This window comes from Cuculus canorus, chromosome 8 (assembly GCF_017976375.1).
Source record: "Cuculus canorus isolate bCucCan1 chromosome 8, bCucCan1.pri, whole genome shotgun sequence".
Taxonomy (NCBI): Eukaryota; Metazoa; Chordata; class Aves; order Cuculiformes; family Cuculidae; genus Cuculus; species Cuculus canorus.
In genome coordinates this window covers 30,863,098-30,876,386 of record NC_071408.1, presented here as the reverse complement: position 1 = coordinate 30,876,386, position 13,289 = coordinate 30,863,098, and the positions used below count along the sequence as shown (strand labels likewise).

General features: G+C 38.6%; 1 protein-coding gene across 2 annotated transcripts in view; it reads right to left on the bottom strand.

The window, feature by feature from the left end:
- Window positions 1-13,289, bottom strand: part of ADGRL2 (adhesion G protein-coupled receptor L2) — a 401,353-nt gene that overhangs the window by 317,977 nt on the left and 70,087 nt on the right. The window contains exon 2 of one of the 2 annotated variants that reach the window (XM_054073438.1): window positions 9,901-10,078. The gene's annotated coding sequence lies outside the window, so the exon portion shown is untranslated. The remainder of the gene's footprint in view (window positions 1-9,900; window positions 10,079-13,289) is intronic. The other variant, XM_054073439.1, reaches the window with a different exon arrangement.

Sequence of the window (13,289 nt, the reverse complement as noted above, 5' to 3'; positions counted from 1 at the left end):
TTCTTTTGTTAACCTCTTCCTTTCTTAGCACAAGGTACACATGGACTGGATGTGATCACACTCCTCCCTTACTTCCTGAACATTCACTGGCATCTTTTTTCTGTTAAACACTTGATCCTGAACAACAATATAAATCTGAACTAATAGACCAAAATGTACTGAGTATATTGATGAGGAAAGGAAAAAAAAAAACCACAAACCAGAGACTGAACTGGTGAAAACTAAAGGACACACAGGAAGAGGACTTAAAAAAAATATGATTTCAAAATTAAATTTTGGAGGCAACATTTCAGCCTCACAACATCACAACAAATCCCACTGTCTGCCACTGGCCTGATCAGTATATGATGTAGATTATGTCAAACGATCCCACCTGGTTCTGGTGGAAGGAAAAAAGTTAAAATTCAGGATTTCCTCTGGATTTTAGTCTCTCCCCTCCTAATAGAGTGCCTGTCCTTTCTACATAACTTCAATACTGCTTATTTCATATCAAAGTAAATGTCGTGGGCAGGATGATGACTGACACCTGATCCAAGACAATGGAGTAAGGACCCAGCGCCTTGTAGCCTTGTGCTTTGACAGGCTTTTTCTCCTGGTGACTGTTCACCATTGTTTGATAACTACAGACTTCCCTTCCCACAGACCTTTCTGAACTCTGCTGTCTTTGAACAACGCATGAAATGCAAAGGAACGTATTTACCAGCCAGTAATTACAAGCCACCCCTCACGTAAAGGTAAACGGTAATGAGGAATGTGCAAAGAATAGCTAGCACTGTCAAAAGGAAAGAAAAAAAAGAAAGCTTGTAAAATGTAAAGCCATACAAAATGCCTTATAGACTTATCCTGCAGTAACTGTATCAATTAACCGTGCTAAAAGCCCTAACTCAGATAGGCACTGCACACAGCATGTCTGCCAGTGTTTTATTATCAAGTCCATTACGATGAGTTCTTGTCCTAGACAAAAGGAGAACAGAAAAAGAATTCAGGCTGACAAATTAGACTTGAAATCAGTTTCATTTACATAACGACTGGAAGTTCATTAATAACAGAGTTTTAATTATTCATGCTCTTGTTTCACTAGATACAGCAGTTTTCCCCCTGCTGTGCTGGATGTCTGGATTAGCTAAAATGAACCATGGCAAACTGATAGACTGCCCAGATTTCTTAAGTTCTTTGCTCCAAGGAGAGCACTTGTGGGTGGAGGAGTAAGAGAGGGCAGGGGGAAGGGAAAAAAACCCCTTCCTTCAGCTCTTGTTATAACATGCTAATCAAGAAGATATTTGAACTCTGCTTTGGGTGCAAACTTTGATTGGATGAGAACTCAGACTCAAAATCCAAGCTATAAGAAAAAGTTTCAGAAATGCATTCCAAATTTTGTATTGATTTGCCAACACCTAGTTCCTTGCTTTGACTAGTAGCATCAACAAAGGATATTTGTGCTAGGTTACCTGGTGTTACCAGAGCGTGTTTCAAGAGAATAACCACATTTCAGTATCTCAGAGAGCCGTTCAGCATCTATGCTAAAATAATGGCGATTTCATAAACTCTATTTTCTCCCATTTCTTCTACGTTTTATTGCTTTGTGCTTATTTCTTTGGGCTTAGCTTTGCTTATATTTACAAAGTGGAATAAAGGAGCTCAGAAGCAAATATATTCTCTTACTAGGATCTTTGTAAAAAGAAAACTTATTAAAACGCAACAATGAACGGACAGCTTTATCTTAAAAGTTTTTCCCATCTAACAAGTAACTCCCATTGACTTCACCATGTCCTGCAGTGAAAGAATAGGATGTGTGGATTTTACATGAGTATTTGGTATTCAGGGAAACCTGAGGGCCCTACTCTCCCACTGCAGGACGCATGTAATACCCATTGAAATCAATGGGAATTACTCTCATGTCCTGCAGCATAACCAGGACTCACAGTTACGTGTCATGAACTATGAACGCTGGCAGGTGAACAAAGTGAGGGATATATTTGAAGAATGATTCTTACTAAACGCTGGAAGTTATACTTCAAAATTCTTCCTTTTACTCCTAACATTTATCTAAGGCATGAGACCACAGGTCTTTTCTTCCAAAACTTGAAGTTTTCTGAAAACAAACCAACGAATTGAATAAAAAAGGGTTGTGTAGAAAATGCAAGCAAACAAATGATCTCCTAAGGTTTTACTCTTTAGTGTTTGCTTTTTGCTTGAAACACCAATACGTTTTTTGCTCACCCTTGAAAAATTAATAGTATAGCTAGAAAAAAATAATGACTTAAAAAATCTCAAGAGCGCAGAAAGGCAGAGATTCAATAGGTATCTTAGTTTTGTTTGCCCTGGTATGTGTTAGGACCCTTTTGTACTATGTTGCTGTGGGGGACAGAGAGTTTTCCCTGTGTTTATATCTGAATTGAGGTACAAGTATTCAGCCATCTAGCTTTTGTCAATTATCCAGTTGCATCATCCAGTTCTGTTTATTGGTAGGTAGTGCGTGCATCCTCTATATCACGTATGAACACAGTTGTTATTGTTTTTAAATGGAAGCCAATTCTAAACTAGGAGAAAATAAAAATTCAAGGCTGAAAGTCAGCAGATTTAGACTACATTCCAACTCTATCACTCTCCCTCATCAAACAGCCTGCCTGCTGACCCTGGGCAAAACCATAAATCCCTCAGCTATGTTGATGGCTAAGGAATATATTCATATATAATTATTCATAGGAATTGTTCTGCGGGGCTGGACAAAAATTTTGGGAGTCACTGCTCACCGCTGTGAATAAGAAGCGCGTACACTGACCTTGTATTTCCTGGCCCTCTCCCTGGAAATACAGCAACAGTATTTCCCTGACTGATCGGTTTATGCCATGAATACTTTCCTCAGTCAGGTTATAGTGATGAACACAGTAAAAATCTGAAATGAAAAGAGCCGCTGGATTCCTGTTTGAGAAGATTTGGTTGATGTGGACAATTTCCTATCAGTCTGAGAGTGACAACAGAAACATAATAAAGGCATGAGGGGTGTATGGATGCATTAACCGTGTAATGTGTTTTCGATTGGACTTCGTGAAAATAATGTGAGTTTCTTACAGCCAGTTCCAAATTTAGGTTGTTCATAAAGAAACTAGTGCTAAGCTGACAGACTTGATAGGGTCTAGTGGAGAAAGAGGTCTGCTTACCACAGAGGTCAGAAGTGACCAAGGTTATTCCAGCCTGGTCTATGAATACATTTCATTCTTGCTTTCACCAAATTCCCAGACATATAATGTCTCTCTCATTCCTAGGGAAGATCCAATCTTTCTAACCATTCTAATCTTTTAGGAAGCACGGCAGGCAGTTCCCATTGCACAGATGGCACACAGAGCCTGACTGAACTAGCAGACTTGGTGCTGTCTCAATGCCTTTTACTGGCAAGAATTGATTGAGTAGCCCTGATTGATACTCTTAGTACTAGCTGGACAATCTGCCTTGTTATGTTTAATCCACAGACCATGTGGCTGCTAGAAGATTTTTTTTTAAACAGCTTTTTAACAATTCACAGGGGCAGCTTTTTTGAGAAATTATCTTTCCTGGTTTTACTATGTTGCTGTCTCTACACGTTCATTGTCTGTCACTGTTTTTGCTAAAAAAAAAAAAAAATCAAAAACCCCATCCCTTGTATCACAGTTTGGTTTATTTTCATTTGTTTTGAAGTTTTAGAATATAACTCAGCTGTAGAAAATCCTGGAAAACAGTGAAAAAGCGTCACAAATGCAGTCATGAAAAAATATGGAAACGCACATCTCCTCCTTGTCATTGACAGATCATGTTGCTGAAAAACCTAACAAGAGATAGAAGCTTTAAACAACACATTAGAGCAAATTAAAACAGACTGAAGGACTCCCACATTGCTGTTGTGGCCTGCATTTTGAATTCTTCTAAATTCAAACCTAGCCATGGTTTGGCTGTTTGATATCAGAAGCTTACAAATAGAGAGAGCCCTTGATTTTTACATAAGAAATTAAAGTTAAAAAACACCTATATTTGATAATTTCCTTTTGAAAACAGTGATGTACTGTGCATATTTTTTTGAACTTGTCAAACCTAATAGTTTTCTTTAAACTAAGTCAGAAACTTAGTCCCATTTGGCCGACTGCACAGTATGTGAAGCAGTGAACACACATTTCTTGCACACAACTAAGAGGAGAATCACGTACTGCCACTTCTCTAAGGCAGATGCTTAGGTGGAGGGGAAGAGACAACGGAAAGTTGTTTTCCAGATCTAATCTTTGTTATCTCCATTTTCCACATTTACAGTCCTCATGGTCTTACCTGCTCTCACCAGGTAGTTTCCAGTTATTCACTAGTTTCCCTTTAGCCTCTATAAGGAAATCTTCAAGTAAGGTTAGTGCAGAAGATTAAGACTGCATTAAGATTAAGTCTGAAATGTTCTGCTACCAATTAGCCCTCTAGTATTTCTGTAAGCCTTGAATTTTTGATGCGATCAATGACACCAAGTGGAGCCATCTTCTGTGGAGTGGTTATTAAAGATATAAAAATCAATACAAAGATGATACTTGGAAATCTATATCACAAGATAATGAATTACCATGAGAGCCAGCTAAGAAGGAATGTCAGCAAACCAAACAGAAGGTTTGTGCATAACAAATTATTTGATGCCAGTAGAGTTTAAGCTAAATTTTGCATGAGACAGAAGTCTTCAGGCAACACTTACGATACATTTGCATGGCAAGGTTTTAATGAGATGAAGACACAAGACCAACCATGCACAGGGCTTTTTGCGCATTAGAGAGAGACAGAAGGAGTGAGAGATGATTGAGACATATGGGATTAAGACAATAATGCTATAATTTGACTTTAATGACAAAACAGCATCAAAAACTTTCTCTGTCAGTAATCCTTATTCAATTTCTTTTAAATGAAACATTATTTGCCTGCACCTTAAGTGCTGATTGTTATTGGAGTTGTGTATTGGAGCTTCACAGGATACTCCAAATTTAATTTGAACTAGGGATTGATTTAGTTGGCTTCAAAGCCAGGTTTTACTTTCCAAAATTGAACTAGTGCATGACTTCGCAAGTTCATTTGGTTTTACTGCTTGACACAATTGTATGAGACTTTAGAGCATTTATGGTACATTTTGCCCTGCTGATCTCTTGTTCACTCACATGTACAGACACATACAGACAGAACTATTAAAACAAACACTCTTGCTGCCCCCCGCCTTTTCCCTGGGAAATACATTCCTCACTAAAAGCTACTGATTCAAAAGACTCACACAGTTCAAATCCATATTATATGAAAAACATCATCACTTTGAACTTCTAATATATCAATTAGAAGGCTCTTAGAGCATTTTACTATCATTAGTTATGCTATAACGTTTCTGAACATTCTCGTTTTGCAGATCACTTATTTTACTGAGGGGGGTAAAAACCCAAACAGTAAGATCTTAGACCTCAGGCGATTTGAATTTTCTTTAGTTGCGGGACATTTACCTGCTTCCAGTTCTAGTGGTAAACGTGCCTGTGGAAGAAATAGATGTTCTTCCACCTAAATCATTCTATGACTGATTGCCTATCTTGTGAGATCTGGGAGATGCAGCTAGATTACTGTCATTGAGTCTCGAATGATATTAATAAAAAGCAGAGAATAGTATCCCACAGGAAGTCTAGAAGATCCAGAATGACAACAGATCCCATAACATGGTTTATTCTGCTGCAGATACAGAGCCATTTTTACCCTAACATTCATATAGCTTTACTCCAACTTTACTTTTTTATCAATTTTTCTTTGCAACAACTGAATATATTCCTTTTTAGACTCCACGTACCCTTTCAAGGGCTGTTTGCTCTTATTCAGTAGGATTAGGGCACTTTCAACACACCTATTGTGGTGCAACAACAAATGCTTCCATTTCCTTGTTTTTCCTAGGTACACATTTGCAGCTCCTAGGTAGCAACAATCACAGATAATCATGCTCACAATTATAGCTTATTGTGCTTTTCTCACGACACTATATGCAAACCCATTATTCTTTGTTAATTAGTAAATGCCTGTTGGTTGACAGTCACTAGACTCTTTTTGTGTGCTATTTCTGCCTTATGACAAACCCCCTCTCCAAATCAAGAGACTAAAAGGCAATAGCAGTTCAGATCCTCAGCAAAGCACATGCATACCTACAAAGGTTGCATCATTTGAGGATTGGCCCTTTGTCCTGTAAGAAAGAACAACACTGAAACATTACAGCAACTCTGCTGCTGTCTGCTAGAGGTTGGCTGGCAAGTTGTGAATCAACCATCTAGTTGCATTGCAAAGCTACTTCAAAACTAAATAGAGAAATAAAGAAGAGCCGTGACATACTTTGTGCAGTTTTCACCAGTCATTGCAGTTTTGACTTAATTTGTTTCCCTCCCTCTTTGCATCTTGAGTCTTTGAAGGCAAATGAACCATTTGGTGTCATAAAACAAGGAGAACTAGAACAGCCTTCAGTAATAGCAAAAACTAACGGAAAAAGCAGATCTTTTTCAGGCAACATTTCACATGGCTCAAAACGTCTTTGCCGCAGTTTAAATTCTGCAGCCTTACGATTATTCTGACACCTCTTTATTGTTCCTTTTAAGTGCAAATGCCTAGGTAGCATCACTATAAATGAAACAGTAGTGTTCACAGATTGCATTCAACGGCTGTTAGAGCTTCCTCTCCTTCATCTGCACAATTTGCATCTATTATAGGCTCAGGAATAAAGCTTCTGCTGCTTCTCAGTGGCCTCAGAAGGGCATAAGATCCCCCCTTACAGAACTGCAGTGAGGTTGATCTGTAAAGCCCTTCCTAGAGGCAGTCCTGCTATGCTGCTTATTGAAGGATGGGAGGAGGGGAAGAAGCTGCTACCGTGAACACTTTAAGAGACACCATCATGATGTGCAATGCAAGTTCTCCATACGATCCCATCTTGTGATATCCACCGCAAAATTTAGGGTGTTTAATCTGAATTGCTAATAAAGATGCAGAGGCCTAGTCTGAGATTGCAGCACAGGCACTGACAGCCTCCTAAGCATGGCTCTGAGGGGTTTTACACAGTGATTTGTGCGATACTCTGCCTCTGGGATGCAAGAAAGAGGTAGGGGAATACATTTCGTTCCTGTGAAATTCACATTTCTTTCACAGCACCTCAGGGAAAAGGAGTGTATGGAGAGCAGACAGTCTCATCTCTCTTAATTCCCTATTATCACTTATGTGCTGAGAATATTTGAACAAGGAGGTTCTTCAAAATTTAACCACTATGACCTGAGCTAAACCCCTGGCTGGCAGCAGGGAAGTGTTTTCATGCAGAACAAGATAAGATGCAGGAGATGCTCTTTGTTTACTTTCCGACCGCTCAAACCAAGACAAGAAGCAACCTCTCTTAACAAATCAAATATATGAAGTGCAGAAGCTGCCTGCTATTTATTTCCAAGAAAATAATACTCTGATGATTTGCCTGCTCTCCTTGCATAGATAAAGTTTTGTAGATGAGACCCAGAACCTTTGTCCATCCATTTGATGGAAACGTTTGCAGTAACTGACAGCTACAGTCCAGAATGCCGCATTTCAAAACCTAAAATATTTAAACTGTGAATTGTTTAGAGAAGAAACTTACAGTATTTATGTTTAGAACTTGGAGTAGGCCTGATTTAGGAAAAGGAGACCTTTAGATAAGGTGCCAACTATAATCTGGCTAAAGGCGATCGAGCATTGAACCCACTTTTATCCCGTACAATTACTATCGCACAAGTCCAACTTTTGAATACAGAGTCACACCACTATCGATGTTCAGGGAGTACATGCAAATATTGTCCTTTCCGTCATAAGACTCCACTATTGCAATATTCACATAAGGTGAAAGCAAAGAAACTACTGCTATTGTTATTGTTATTTTTCTTTGTTGTGTCTCTCAGGAATCAGAAGATAAGCCAAAGCCAGAATACAGGAATTCATTGTACTGGGCCACCCTGCTGATCAACTAAAACAATATGTTATCATACGCTTTATCTCCGTGACAATGCAATAGGATTATATTGTTTTATCTTGTTTTACTACCTAGACATAATTGTATACAGCCTCTCCACGAAGCATGCAAAGTACTGAGACCAGGAATTCGAAAAAAAAGGAGCTAAGTGTATGGAAAGATGTTTTCTACTACTCTGATCAGTAGACCGAAAATCTGAAGAATCACTGACAACTTATTTCATATGCTCATTCTTTTTCTAAAATGAGAACATATTTAACTTACAGAAATGAAGTATTATAAATGCAGTTGGAGCCTGCATTATCTGTCCTTTGGATCTCAGTCATCTGTTTAGAATCTTTTTTGCTGTAATTTTTTCTTTTTAAAGAAAATAATTTGGAAAAAATCTCTCTGATAACCATAAGGTTTTATAAGCAAATACTCCATTTGCATATCTAGCTTTCATGCTGTACAAAGTAAACCTCTCTTTAGAAACAGAATAGATACATTTTCCTGAAAACAGACAACTGTTTCAAATGGTGCTTTGTTCCATAGTTAGAAAAGATGAGATTTTGTTACATAACCTGAAACAAAATCTTGGAGAGGACTGCCCTCACTGATTTTACTTTTCTATTTTAAAGTGACACTTGTCTATTACTGCTTTAAACACTTTGGAACATGAATTCAGAGTCCCATCACAGATATGCCATCAAATGTGTTCCTCTTATTTTCCTATAAATTTGAACCAGAGACATAGAAGGGCAACCAACAATGCCTCAACCGTCTAAGCCAGGCAGTGACTATACAGAACATAGACTTTGAACCACTCTAAATACTCCAGCAATTCATTTTCAGTTACAATGTTTACCTGCTTAGCACAAAATTAATTTATATAGCATACTTCAATTCTACAAACAAACTTACATAACGACAGGTTTTCTCCTATTAGGGATACGTGAAAGTCTTTAAGATGAACATACAGCTTTACATCATTAATATTCAAAGGAAAGCAAGTACATGAAGTTCTTAAACTTCAGAAAGTCTGCAAGACCTACACTTGCCAGTAAACTCATTTGCTGCCCTGTTGTCCCTGCCCAATGACTTTATTACTAGAAAAGAGGAGCTGGGCACACATATCACAGAAGATATAAAACAAGCACAGTATATGTTTAAGGATACGAATAAATTTCATGTTCATGTTCCTTTGCATTTCCCACTAAAACTGTATTTGAAACAAGGTAATTAAATTAGACCACTGGTAAAAGTCCAGAAGAGATTAGCTTAATCAGACAGAAAAACCCCAATAGCCTCATTGATATTCAGTTGCACCCTTCCAGACAGAGAGGTGAATACAGAATAAACAGATGCAAGCAGGAAGATAACCACTTGGCAAAACCTGGGCCAAAGAGCACAGTAGCCAGCTAAGTACAATCATCCAAGTAGGAGGGGGAGCACAGAAAATGGTTCATTAGGAACCCCTGCAAGGCTTTTCAGCCTCACGTGGCAGCCTTTTCAGCCTCTTGACACCAAATGCCAAATGCTACTGGTCTCTCTCTCAAAAGCAGCATATTTTTTTGTCACCGTGGCTGCACAAGCATTGCCAGGAGTCACCCCCTCACTTGCCTCATGCTTCCCACCACCTGGTGCTGGCAAAGATCTCTTTGACTGGCAAGGCAGTGGGACTTTATTTTTCCTTGTGGCTCTTTTGTAAAGGGTACAATGTAAATCGTTGTCTCCTTACATATAATTAAGTGCTTAAGTGGCAGCATGTCATGCTGCAGTGTTGGGATCTGAGCCTGGGTCTTGAGGTAGCTTGCGGGCTCAGAGGGTTGACAGGCAGCATTGCATTGAATAACAGTGGTGACAGTTGCCAAAGACACAGTTAATTCAGCTAGAGGATAAATGCACATGCAAAATTTAGAGGGCCCTACCTTAATCTCAGCTTGATCAGAAATGCTTTAAGGAAAGGATAAACAGAAACAGTGATGATGAAGCAGCCAAATTAAGTCTGCCACAGTAGGACCTCCAATCTCTTACGTGTCTTTTACCTAAGATTAGGTCTCATTGTGCCCAGCTTCAGGTGAAATGATGTCCCTGGACTGCCGTCACCTGCAGGAAGAACAAACCCAAAACGCCATATATTAGTGGATTAAAATACAAATGTTACAAGCATTCGAATAGCAAAACACGATAAATTCAATCACATCTCTGGCCAGATGTGAATCTATATTTATCTAGCAAAGAGAGGACGTAGGGGACTTTTCTTCCTCAGTTAGTGAACCTTGAGGACTGCCAGAATGGTGTTGCAGACAGGGAGAGAGGAAGGAAGGAAAAAATGACCGAATGAATCCAGGAGCTTAGTTTGGCAGCTGAAAGTGGGTGAAAAACTGCTGAATCCCATGTAGCATTGGAAGGATGTTAATTAAAAAAAATAAAACTAAAGAACCTCCACAAAAACAAAGCCAAAAAAAATGCCAACCCCAAACCAATCGATTCTTAATCTTCAACAATTAGTTATTTGAAGAAAGCGTCGTTGCCACCTGCCTGTATTGATCATGAAAACTGAGGTCATTCAGTGGAAGGCTGCCACCACCATTAAGGCTGAATTTCTCTTGTCCAGAGGGACAGTAGTTGCCTTTGGAGACCGAATACAACCAGGTCTGAATTCTTCACCTACAGTCTATTCTTCCCCAAGCATGGATCCAGTGAGAAAGACAAAGGGGTTACTTTGACTTGCAAGGCATTGCTCCCTTTCATGCTTTTTTTTTCTTGAAAAATTTAAATTTGCTCATTTAAAAGGAGCAGGCTCTTGTCTTGCCCAGGGTCACCATTCTTTTCTATCTGTAGCTGAAATAAACCTCCCAAAATACGTTTGGTTCCTCTTAAAAGTAGCGGCCAATAGCCAGCTGCAAATGGGCTTAAAACGATATTAGCCATTGCAGGTTTAAAACTCATCACTTGGTGTGAAATAAAACACCACGAATTTCATCTCATCGCCGTCATCTGTGAAATCCTGGACAAACCTTGCTTTCAGCTACCTTCACTTAAATCTGGAGAAGTTCTTTTGAAATGAACACAGATAATGTTAGATTCCCGGATAATGAAAGCAATCAAATTTCCATTGGATTCTGTGAGGTTACTTCAGGATTTGGCTTTGTGGCTAAGCTCACTGTTCCACAGGACTAACTGAGAGCACAGTATCTTCATCCGTAATTAACGTTTCAATAATCTGGGGTTCTGTCTTCAATAATAAAACTAAATAAAGCTATTTGCATGTGTCTTGGAACCAATAAATGTTTTCTCTTCTTTCTTATATATTCAAAAATATTTTATTAGCAGAAATGATTAGGTAAGGGAATGTGAAACTGGAGTTATTAGTAACTGAGTACTACAGGAATTCTCCAGCCTAAACTAGCTACAAAAATTTGATTATAAACTGAGAGAGGAGATCTTTAGTATTATCAAAGGAGCAAAAAAGAGAATGACAGCTTTGCAGCAAAACCCAAACATACGAATAAAAGCTTATTTTGGAATTGATGCCCAGAGTAGTAAATGAGAAACTAAAGCAAGCCCACAGCTAAAACACAGGAGGCTCTGTTCTTGTGTCAGTTTTGATCACTGTGGAGCCCCAAGTAAGAAACTTCTTTAATATCTGTATCTAATGGATCAAATTGAGATATTGATACCATCTTCTCTAAAGAGCTTTGACATCCTTGGTGCTAAGTATTATGATGGCACGCCTGGGTCTGTGGCATGGTTTTTGAAAGCAAAACCTGCCAGTTTCAAGCAGAGAAGTAGCATATGCTCAGTTTAAAATTCAAATGTATTTATAACGGAACGTTAATGGGAATGTTATTTATTCACTTAACAATTCTGCAACAAGACCATATGAAGCAACCCATTTTTTAATTTATTTATCAGCATTGTACAGAGAAAGAGGAGTTAAAAAGTAGCTGAGATTCTTCAGGAGTTGCAGTGTGCCATAAGGTGGTGAATGCTGCCCTCTGGCTCAGCTTGGCAATGGTCACTTATTTAGAAATGGTCGGTTTTCAAAGTTGGGGGGGAGAAGGGAAAGGTTGAGGTTAAACAGCTTTCCTTAACACTTTGGTCTGTAACAGCTTAATTAAAAGTCTAAATGCTTTAAACTATACCATATTAAAAAGAAGTTTCCTGAAGGATTAAAGTTTGTAGTTATTTTAAAATTAGATTTTTCAAATATCTGCAAGACAAAAGAGGAGGTTTAGTCTGTTGTGCATCTTTATCTTGAATGAGCTGTATAAAAGAGTCAGGGTAGCATTAAACTTACAGGCCCAGAGAGGACAGTTTCTTTTACACAGAGTGTTTGGTTTTTTTAATGATTTAAGAAAACATATAACTTAGTTAAATGTTTTCTTTTACAGTTTTAGGCAAGATTTAACAACAAAGGAAAGGCATACTATTCTTTATCTGTTCATACAGTGGAGGAAAGCTTAGTCCACTTCACTGAAAGACATTATGATTGAGACGTGTCTGTAGCTTAAACATAACATCATTAGAATTTGCTAAAGATTATGCTTCCATTTATTCTGCTGTCGATATACCATTGCTTTTTAAGAAAACACGTGTGAACAGGTCTTTAAGAAATGGAACACAATGATTTTATTGTGTTCATTCTCCTAGTAACTGGCGACCGTCCTTCCCCTTAAAAGTTGTGCCTTCACTTGTACTGCCTATACCTTTTGCATTAGTTGAAAATAAGGGGAAATCTCCGCCCCTTTGAAAAGCGAGGCAGAAACAATTTCTATTAAAGAAGGTAAATATTAGGCACTATCCATTACTATCCTCCCCACAGCAAGTCTGGAAGCCCAGAGCCTACCTGCCTTGCTGATCACCAATGCACTGCTCCCCAGCAAAGAAGCGTTGGAACTTCTGTCCTTCTGAGTGCAAGTTTTATTTTCCTACCTCCTCCGGCCTAAAATTAAGTGCTGTTGGGGGTGGTGGTGGAGGAGGAAATATTGACTAGATGGATGTAGGCCACATTTTAAAGCCAGATATACAGAAAATAGGATTTCCACCCATTTCCCAGTCTTTTATAACCTCACCTTGTATTTAGACCAATATTGTACAACCGTTCTGGTATGGTAGCATTTTCTAATCATCTCGCACTCATGTGAAGGACTATGTAGGGTTTAGGACAACAGGAAATCCAGACCCGTGACTAAGTCCTAAAGCTCATCTTTTTAGAATAGAAGCTGGAAGAGATTGGATGCCTTCCTCTCAAGATGATAAAACACAGTGTTCTGAGAACACAAGACAGTGTTTCTTCTGGGAATGTTTCACT